The 11076-nt window shown below is 40.4% G+C and overlaps 1 protein-coding gene across 30 annotated transcripts in view; it reads right to left on the bottom strand.

The window, feature by feature from the left end:
- The window catches only part of LOC100357740 (ankyrin repeat domain-containing protein 12), a 143036-nt gene that overhangs the window by 33151 nt on the left and 98809 nt on the right, over positions 1-11076 (bottom strand). The window lies entirely within an intron of this gene.

Raw genomic sequence — 11076 nt, 5'->3', positions numbered from 1 at the left:
GAGAGTTTCACAATCCAGGGATGTGGATTCAGGGAAAATATTAGATATTAGCTACTAAAATATTTTGGAAATTCCTATGCTTATGTATACCTTTTCTGGAGAGATAATAACTTAAGATCTTTTGTCCACCAAAAGATTAAGAGCCACTCACTTAAAGGGTTTAAGTAAAGATTGTAGATTGTTTTGTATTTCAACATATTTCTTAGTATATCATTAGGCATTTCATGACTCCCAGAGAGGAGAATACATTTTGTAAAGGTGGATGGCTTTAATTATATGAGAAACACAACTATTCAGAACAAAATCAGAAAGTTTAAAAGAAATATAACTCCTCAATTACATAATCAAGATTATTCACAAACTGGATAAATATTTAATTTGAAAAAAGCTGCTCTGTTTCTTAAGTGTAATGTAGACTTGATACTAGTATGTGTAGTATGTACTACAATGGGAGGTGGATAATGGGCTCAATTCCTGTGTATTTTTAAGTACATGAAAATATGCTTTTATAAATTGCATCCAAGCTGTTATGTGTGTGTGTTTACTACTGTCTATTTTATATTATTTTTCTTTTTCTTCCTCAGTTGGCATTTTTTTCTAGCTAAACTGTTACATACAAAAGATTCTATAGTTGAAGAGAAAAGTCAAAATCTAGGATGACTCTAAGGATAAAGAAACCTGAAACCTCTGACCAAGGAGGAGAAAACACAAATCCACAGCAGTAATGATAAAGATTCCATGGGCTAAGTATTTAAAAATATTAAAATCATATATTTAATATATTGTTTTCTCAAAAATAATATAGCTCCTAAATATTCTCTTTGCATGGAAATTTAAATTCCAGTGGCATTTCTGAGTGTTTACAAGATATGACACTAGGAACTCTGAGAGATTACATTTTTTTGGGGGGAAAAGATACAGTAGTATTCTAAGATAATATCACTATAAAGCAATGAGTGACAGTTATTGACATTTCTAAAATAAAAAACAATTTTGGAATTATTAACTGCTTTTATATATGTATGTTTAAAAAAGCTCTCCATGTGGTTATGTTATAAAACACAGCATTTGGGGCCAGCTCACTTGGCTAATCCTCTGCGTGTGGCGCCAGAATCCCATATGGGCCCTGGGTTCTAGCCCTGGTTGCTCCTCTTTCAGTCCAGCTCTCTGCTGTGGCCCTGGAAGGCAGAGGAGGATGGCCCAAGTGCATGGGCGCCTGCACCCACGTGGGAGACCAGGAAGAAACACCTAGCTCCTGGCTTCGGATCGGCGAAGCTCCGGCTGTAGCGGCCATTTGGGGGGGTGAACCAATGGAAGGAAGACCTTTCTCTCTGTTTCTCCCTCTCACTGTCTGTAACTCTACCTGTCAAATAAATAAATAAATAATCTTTAAAAAAAAAAAAAAAAACAACAGTATTTGGGCCAGCACTGTGGATAGTAGGTAAAGCCGCTGCCTGCAGTGCCGGCATCCCATATGGGCACCAATTCGAGTCCCAGCTGCTCCACTTCCAATCCAGCTCTCTGCTGTGGCCTGGGAAAGCAGTGGAAGATGGCCCAAATCCTTGGGCCCCTGCACCCACGTGGGAGACCCGGAGGAAGTTCCTGGCTCTGGGCTTCGGATAGAAGCAGCTCCAGTGCTTGAGGCTGGTTGGGGAGTGAACCAGCAGATGGAGGACCTCTCTCTCTCTTCTCTCCTCTCTTTCAAATAAGTAAATAAATAAATAAATCTTTAAGAAAACAAACAAGAAAAACCCACAATTTCATGCAACCAAGAAGAATTCCTATTATGGGACTAAGTATTTTGGTTCTAAGATTAAATGAATCAAAGGATATCTGTTGTCTATGTCAACGTTATTTTCTCCATTTGCCATTTTCAATTATTTCATTTTTTGTGATTTATATTTTCTTAGTTTTTACTGAAAACTGGGAAGTTTTTTCTTTGTATGTCCCACAAAACCTCAGTGCAGTACTCCACACTTACAATTAGTCTTTGACAAATAATAAGTAACACTAGCAGGAAGGCTTTTTGTCCCCATATAACAGACTGTACATATCTTTTCACATTACATTTTTACTATTGTCTTTAATGGCTGCATGTGTACTGAGTTAATATGTAATCACTTAAAATAACTCAATGTAGAAAACTTTAGAACATATGATTACTTTGAAATAGGAGAATGAGAATATGTATATGTATAGGAAAAAAAACAAGGGAAATAAAATAATATCTGTGGTAATCTCTGGTTGGAGGAATTATGGCTGATTTTTTTCTTCTCAAAATTCCTGGCATAACAGATGTATTACTTTTATCACTAGAATAAATATTTTTAAAAAGTTCACTAATAGCTACAAAACAGGATCACTATTTAGTTTAATATTTTGGTTACTGATGTGGCTTATTTTTCCACCAGTTTCCTTTCGTGTAAAGTCACTTTGTAATTTCTTCAGTGTATTTTTTTCTTTTATGCCTATGCATACTGATACATCATTTCAATTACATACACATATAAACTTATGTATGTTTCACTTTGTATTGTATCAGAGTGCTTATCATTGTTGGGTATAGGCATTGAAGGTGACATGCAAATTTTATTAATAGAGTTACACATATGAGGTGCCTCCAAAAAGCTCATGGAAAACATGTATTTTGAAAAAATTATGCATGAATTCCTCAACTTTTGTACTAAAATATTTCAATTTTTCCACAAATTTAAAGGGCCCTCATATGTACAGAGATATGCATAATTTGTCTTTTCTATTCCTAATTAATCTACTGAAAGTTTGCTTTCCAATGCAGAAATTACTTTTCCCCCTAAATTGCTGTTTTTAAGATCATCACTAATTTAAGGGGAAAGAATGTAAATTCTAAAGTAAGTTAGCCTCACAGTAATTAATGTCCATGAGAAGAGTCTGTAAATTTCCCTGGCCCCAGTTGGGAAGTCACACCAAGAGAGTCCACTTGGTACTGGTTTCTTTTTTTTTTTTTTTTTTTTTAAGATTTTTATTTATTTATTTGAGAGGTAGAGTTAAGAGACTATGAGAGGGAGAGACAGAGAGAGAGGTCCTCCCTCTGTTGGTTCACTCCCCAAATGGTCGCAACAGCAGGGGCTGTGCCAATCCGAAGCCAGGAGCTTCCTCCGAGTCTCCCACGCGGGGGCAGGGGCCCAAGGACCTGGGCCATCCTCTGCTATCCCAGGCCACAGCAGAGAGCTGGATCAGAAGAGGGGCAGCTGAGACTAGAACTGGTGCCCATGTGGGATGCTGGCGCCACAGGTGGAGGATTAACCATGTAAGCCACGGCACCGGCCCCTGGTTTCTTAGCATCATCTCTGATGACCCTTCACTGCTTATACAGGTTGGCCAGCCTGTGGACCTCGATAAAGACCACCATCACCATAACACCATTTCCCTTGCAGACCAGGCTGAAATTTCTTCCTTCCCCAAGCAGCGTACAACTTCTTGATTTACTTTAACCACCCAGGAATATAGACCACACTGGTCCTGGATTTTAGTAACTTTTCAAAAAGTTTCTTCTGCCTTTCTTAAATGACTGCTGGAGTGAGAAAATGAACCTAAAAATCTCCAAATTACTTTACTAAGCTATTTTCCACTTTATTCCAATATTTAAAAAGTCTTTAATGTCTAAATACTAAACTTATACTTAAAACACTTTATAAGAAGGTAAAGCTGCTGCCTGTGACACCAGCATCCCATGTGGGCGCTGGTTCAAGTCCTGGCTGCCCCACTTCTGATCCAGCTCCTTACTAACGTGCCTGGGAAAGAGACAGAAGATGGTCCAAGTGCTTGGGCCCCTGCACCTACATGGGAGACTGGGAGGAAGCTCCTGGCTCTGGCCTGGCGCAGCCCTGGCTGTAGCGGCCATTTGGGGAATAAACCAGGAGATGGAAGATCTCTCTCCTACTCTGCATTTTAAAGTAAAAAAATCTTTTAAAAAATTATTTCTGGCAACAATAATCCTTTAAATATTTCAATGTTTATTACCTCAATTTATCCTAAGTAATTTAACTTGGGAAACTAGGAAGGAAATGAGAAAATTAAGCAATCATTAGAATTTAAAAATTTTATAAAATGTATTTTCCTTGGGGCTATCACTGTGGCACAGCAAGTTAAGCAGTGCCAACATCCCATATCGGAGCATTAGTTTGAGTGCTGGCTGCTCTGCTTCCAATCCAGCACCCTGCTAATGCACCTGGGAAAGCAGTGGGAGATGGTCCAAGTTCCTGGGCTCTGCTACCCACGTGGGAAATCCTGGTGGACTTTTTGGTTCCTGATTTCAACTTGGCCCTCCCTGGCTATTGTGCCCATTTGGGGAGTAAACCAGCAGATGGAAGACTTTTTTTTTTTTAATACCTCTTCTTGAGACTTTTCCTTTCAAATACATCTTTAAAAAAAATTTTTTTTCCTGGGGCCAGCATTGTAGACTTTGGGTTAAGCCACTGTCTGTAATGCTAGCATCCTGGCATCCCATATGGATGCTGGTTTAATGCCTGGCTGCTCCACTTCCGATATAGCTTCCTGCTAATGTGCCAGGGAAGGCAGTGGAAGATGGCCCAAGTTCTTGGGCCCCTATACCAATGTAGGAGACCAGACAGAGTTCCAGGCTCCTGGCTTCTGGCTGGCTCATCCCTGGCCATTGTGGTTATTTGGAGAGTGAACCAGCAGATACAAAACCTCTCTCTTTTCTCTTCTTGTAACTTTTTTCAAAAAAATATTTTAAAATGTAATTTTTTTTCAGGAAAAAATAAGAAATTGAGCTTCATTTTATAATTTAGCTAATCCATTAAAATAGATTTGAAAGTTATTCTAGTACATAAAGGCAATTTCACGTTTGCCTTCAGAATGTTTATTAATTTTTATTTGAAAGTCAGAGTTACACACACACACACACACAGAGAGAGAGAGAGAGAGAGAGAGAGAGAGAGAGAAAGGTAGGTCTTTCCAATGGTTCACTTCCCAGATGGCCGCAACGGCTGAACCAATCCAAAGTCAGGAGTGAGGAGCTTCTTCTGGTTCTCCCACATGGGTGCAGGGGCCCAAGGACTTGGGCCATCTTCTACTGCTTTCCCAGGCCATAGCACAGAGCTGGATTAAAAGTGGAGCAGCTGGGTCTCGAACCAGCACCCATATGGGATGCCGGCGCTTCAGGCCAGGGTGTTAACCCGCTGCACCACAGCACCAGCCCCAGAATGTTTAAAATGTTGAGCTCTTACAACATTTTCAAAATAAGTAAATAAATCTATTATCCTTAGGTTTCACTTTTCCCCCATTGAACCTTCTATACATTCTCATCTTTTTTTTATAACCAAAGGGGAAAGCAATCTAATGAGCAGATGTGACCAACACAGGCAGATGACAGTATGTATGAGTATAGTAAATCTCCTTCCTCAAAATCTCTCCAAATAAGCACTGAGGTTTTGACGTGACAAAGCCATTTCATTTCATGCGCCTAATAAGAAAGCCAGCAAATGATGAGGCTTTTAAAATGGCCTGCATCAGATTATCATTTTCGGGAAATATTTTACTAGCATCACACATGTCTTGGATATGGGTAATGACTGATACAAAACTAAATATACTGTGACTCTAAACTTAAAGAATTCATAGTCACATCCAAATCTTTGCCTCCCACTTTTCCTTTGAAATTCCCATGGAACTTCCTAGACTCCTTACAATCATATCAAAATCAAGATAGAAAACATTCCACTCATTACTTTTCCTTCTACAGCTTTTTCCTTTTGCAATTTAAAGTCAGTATTCATCTCTGCAACACACTGACCAACCAAGTTATGCAAATTAACAACTTCAGAGCCATTTTCAACTCTCAATTTCTTAACTTCAAAATTCAATTATTTCATAGCTTCAATTTCTTGACTATCTATTAAATCCATCTTCTCCCTATTCTCACTACCAGTGCCTCAGTTCATTTTTTCTTTTTTTTTTTTTTAAAGTATCATTTTTAAATTTATTTATTTGACAGGTAGAGTTATGGACAGTGAGAGAAGAGACAAAAAGAAAGGTCTTCCTTCCACTGGTTCACCCCCAAATGGCCGCTACGGCCAGCGCCGCGCCGATCCAAAGCCAGGAGCCAGGTGCTTCCTCCTGGTCTCCCATGCAGGTGCAGGGGCCCAAGGACTTGGGCCATCCTCCACTGCCCTCCCAGGCCACATCAGAGAGCTGGACTGGAAAAGGAGCAACCAGGACTAGAACCCGGTGCCCATATGGGATGCCAGCACCGCAGGCGGAGGATTAACCAAGTGAGCCACAGTGCCGGCCCCATCAGTTCAGGTTTTCATTATGTTTCTCAACACTAGATCAGTAATCACCTTAAACCACAACATGCTAGGACTATTGATCATATTCTGGCTCCTCCCATCTGATGATCCCCTAATCTAGGATAAAATTAAAACTCAAAAGATGGTAAAAGACCTTTCAAAATCTGAACCATCATTCGAGTACCACCATCACTTACTGAGCCCTAATTTTTAGGTAAATCGTACTTGATCTTTACAACATTATTATCACCATTCAAAAGAAAAGCAAGCAGAGCCATTAAGGAACATGTCAATAGCCTCAAGGTGTTTTTGCCTTACTTCATACATCGCCCTCCACCTTTCACTTTCTGCTAAACACACTGGTCATCCCAGTATGCTACTTTACTCTCCCTCAAACTTCCAGGTGGAGTTATGTGGAACTGGGGGATATTTTAGATTAGTGGTCAGGGAGAGGAATAGGTCTAATATTTATATATATAGGGAGGGCTTAGGGGTAGTAATCTTGTGGAGAGGATGATGTGTAGGGGATCTGTCTTGAAGATATATATGCACTGAAATATACTTAGATTACAGGTTCTTTCCGTGTATTTCAAAGAAAGTTAACTTTAATCTCTCAGTCACCCCTTGGGAACATTGCTGGTTTGGAACTATTCCAAATGGTGTGCATTTTTACTGTTATTATATTGATCACTGGAATGTCAGCTTAAATATTGTTCAGGAGAGTCATAAAGAAGGCTAACTATTCCACTATATCCCCAATGATTTCTACAGGAATACTTTTTTAAAAAAAATAAGATTTACTTTATTTATCTGAAAGTCAGAGACAAACGTATCTTCCATCTGCTGGTTTGCTAAATGGCTGCAATGGCCAGAGCCGGGCCAGGTGGAAGTCAGGAGCCAGAAATTTCATCCAAGTCTCCCATGTGAGTGGCAGAGGTCCAAGCACTTGGGCCATCTTCCAGTGCCTTTCCCAGGTGCACTACCAGGGAGCTAGATCATAAGTGGAGCAGCTTGGAAATGAACAAGTGCTCATATGGGATGCCAGTGTCCCAGGTGGCGGCTTTACCTACTATGCCACAACAGGGCCCCAGGAATATTTTCTTACACACACACACATACTCACACATTTAGCTTTCTATAAGCTTACATATATAAAAAATGCTTTATTAACAGCACCTGTGTAAATCTCCAGCAACTAGAGGATGAGAAATTATTTTATGCTTTGTATGTAGGACAGAGGATGAAAGTGGTGTAATAAAGTTATTGAGGGAAAAAAAGACTTAATTATGGAACTGGGAGTCTCGAGGGGAAGGTGACATATACTGAAGCTGTAATTTTCTGCTTCTATTTTCCACATTATTCAACAGATTTTTTTTTTAACTTATTTGACAGGTAGAGTTAGATAGTTGAGAGAGACAGAGAGGAAGGTCTTCCTTCCGTTGGTTCACTCCCAAATGGCCGCTACGGCCGGCGCTGCGCTGATCCAAAGCCAGGAGCCAGGTGCTTCCTCCTGGTCTCCCATGCGGGTTCAGGGGCCCAAGGACTTGGGCCATCCTCCACTGCCCTCTCGGGCCACATCAGAGAGCTGGACTGGAAGAGGAGCAGCCAGGACTAGAACCCGGTGCCCATATGGGATGCCAGTGCCGCAAGGTGGAGGATTAGCCAAGTGAGCCACAGCTCCGGCCCTCAACAGTTATTTTTAAATATAAGTCTGTGATCTATACTTAGGGATTTTCAAAATGCCTATCATGCAGTAAGTATTTAATATTGAATAAATGTACATAGTGTCAGAAGCATATTTTTTAAAAGATTTTTTAAAAATTTTATTTGAAAGAGTTACAAAGAGAGGTAGAGTCAGAGAGAGAGGTCTTCCATCCATTGGTTCACTCCCAATCGGCTGCAACAGCCGGGGCTGCGCTGATCCAAAGCCAGGAGCTAGGCGCTTCCTCCGGGCCTCCCATGTAGGTGCAGGGGCCCAAGGACTTGGGCCATCTTCTACTGCTTTCCCAGGCCATAGCAGAGAGCTGGATTGGAAGTGGAGCAGCCAGGACTCGAACCGGCACCCATATGGGATGCTGGTGCTGCAGGCCAGGGCTTTAATCCTCTGAGCCACAACACCGGCCCCAGAAGCATCTTAAGATATCAAGATATTAAGAGGGGGCTGGTGTCATGGTGTAGCAGGTAAAGCTGCCACCTGAAATGCCAGCATCCCATATGGGCACCAGTTCTAGTCCCGGCTGCTCTACTTCCGATCCAGCTCTCTGCTGTAGCCTAGGAAAGCAGTAGAAGATGGCCCAAGTCCTTGGGCCCCTGCACCTGTGTGGGGTACCTGAAGAAGCTCCAGGCTCCTGACTTTGGATCAGCGAAGCTCTGGCCATTGCCAATTGGGGAATGAACCAGCGGATGGAAGACCTCTCTCTCTCTCTGCCTCTCCTTCTCTGTTTAACTCTTTTAAATAAATAATCTTTAAAAAATTGTTCCCATGAAATCTGTTCTCTTTTATCAAAAGTTTTTATTTAATGAATGCATTTTTCATAGGTATAACTTTAGGAATACAGTGGTTCTTTCCTACATACCCAACTTCCCACCCTGACTCCCTCTCCCATCCCCAACTCCCACCCCACCTCCCTCTCCCATCCCCAACTCCCTCCCCACCTCCCTCTCCAATCCCCTTCTTCATTATGGTTCATTTTTAGCTTGATTTTATATACAGAGGACCAACTCCATGTGAAGCACATATTTCAACAGTTTGCACCGCCCCCCCCCCCAACATATAAGATAAAGTTTGAGAATAAGATTTGCAGTTAATTCTCATAGTACAACTCATTAAGGATGGAGGTCCTACATGGAGAGTAAGTGCATAGTGACTTCTGTTGTTCCTTTAGAAATATGATCTTTTTTTAAAAAAAATTATCATTTAAAAAATAGTTGTATATGTCAACAGTATATTATTTACTTTAAAAGAAGTCCAATGCTCACTTGGCAAAAATTAAGACAATTGATCAGAACCACTGAAGGTTAACACTATGGTCTCCTGTTCAATTCCACAAAAAGCAAGGTTTTCTTTCCAACACTGAAATCACTATGAGAATATAAAATTCTGATGAGACAATACTTGAACAATGATTCACCCTAATGAAACAACGGAGTGCAAGAGCAAAATCCAGACTCTGGGAAAGTTCTACCAGATGATCAGGTTATTTCAACGAAGGTTTTAAGAACATAAGAAACAACGGAGGAGGGTGGATGGCTAATGAGATACTCAGGCCTGACAACCAATGGCAATATATGGGCATCACTTGCATTTAAAAAAATATTTGAGGGGCAGAGAGACAAACAGAGAACTCCCATCCACTAGTACACTCCCCAAATGTCTGCAATAGCTGGGGCAGAGGCTGGCAGCTGGGAACTCAATTCCAGTCTCCTTCATGGGAGGTGGGAACCCAGAGACTTGAGACATTACTGCTGCTTCCCATGGTCTGCATTAGCAAGACGCTGGAATTTGAAGCTGGAGCCAGGTACTGAATCCAGACACTCTGATGTGGGCATCTTAACTGCAGGGTGAAACATCCCTCCCTGTTTTGGATTCTGAGTTTGAAAAGTTAAAAAAAAAAAAAAAAGTGGATGGAGCTCTTTGTCTAATGAATAATTTTTTAAAACTCCAACTTAAAAATTTTATGAGGCAAAACTTATAATAACTGGATATCTAACAGCAATATGAATTATTAGTTATGACAATGGTACTGTGTTTATACTTAAATAGAAAAAAAAAAGAACAGCAATATCTTTTTAAGAGATAGAAACTGATAGATTTTCCAGTAAAATGACTTCAAAATAATGGGCTGGGAAGAATAGAGAGGCACAAAACAAGCTTAGCCATAAGAGGGTAAATACTAAAACTGGGTAATAGGTACCTGTGGTTTCATAATACTTTTCTGCTTTTGTAAACATTTGAAAATTTCCACAAAAAGAAACATCATTTGCTTATAATTAAATTCTAATCTACTGCTAAAATGTTTTATATAATGAACATATTATGTAATTTACAGAACACAAACCAAAAACCCTAAGCATACATATTTAGGAAGCTTTTATAATTTTCTGATAATACAATCAGGTAACACGTGAGCACATTTTCGGAATATATCACATATGAAAATGTACTCTTAAGGGTCTGTGCTGTGATGAAGTAGGTTAAGCCTCCACCTGGAGCACAGACAGACCAGGTACCTCTTCTGATCCAGCTCTCTGATAATGGCCCAAGTGCTTGGGCCCCTGCAGCTGTGTGGAAAACCTGGAAGAAGCTCCTGGCTCCAGATCAGCCTAGCTCTGGCTGTTTGCAGCCATTTGGGGAGTGAATCAGTGATGGAAGATTTCTGTTTCCCCCATCCTCTGTCTGTAACTCTGCCTCTCAAAAAAAAAAAAAGAACAGGTACTCTTTCACTAAGAATTTTAAATTAACTAATGGTAGGTTCTACAGCAGAAATCAAATCAAGAAATGCCACTAGTTTCATTTTCAGTACCCTTTTTCACTGACTAGAAAGTGTTACATTGAAACATAATCAAGGGGCCAGCTTCAGCGTGGGAGACCCAGAAGCAGCTCCTGGCTTCAGATCAGTGCAGCTCTGACTGTTGCAGCCAACTGGGGAGTGAACCATCAGATGGAAGACTTTCTCTCTCTCTCTCTCTCTGCCTCTCCTCTCTTTGTGTAACTCTTTCAAATAAATAAATGAATTTTTAAAAAAGAAAAAAGAAAAAACAAGCATAATCAAAAGTGTTTAGT

Source organism: Oryctolagus cuniculus, chromosome 10 (assembly GCF_051225735.1).
Source record: "Oryctolagus cuniculus isolate XC-2025 breed Fujian yellow rabbit chromosome 10, ASM5122573v1, whole genome shotgun sequence".
Classification (NCBI taxonomy): domain Eukaryota; kingdom Metazoa; phylum Chordata; class Mammalia; order Lagomorpha; family Leporidae; genus Oryctolagus; species Oryctolagus cuniculus.
The sequence above is the reverse complement of the archived record's forward strand: the minus strand, read 5'-3'. Positions and strand labels throughout refer to the sequence as shown.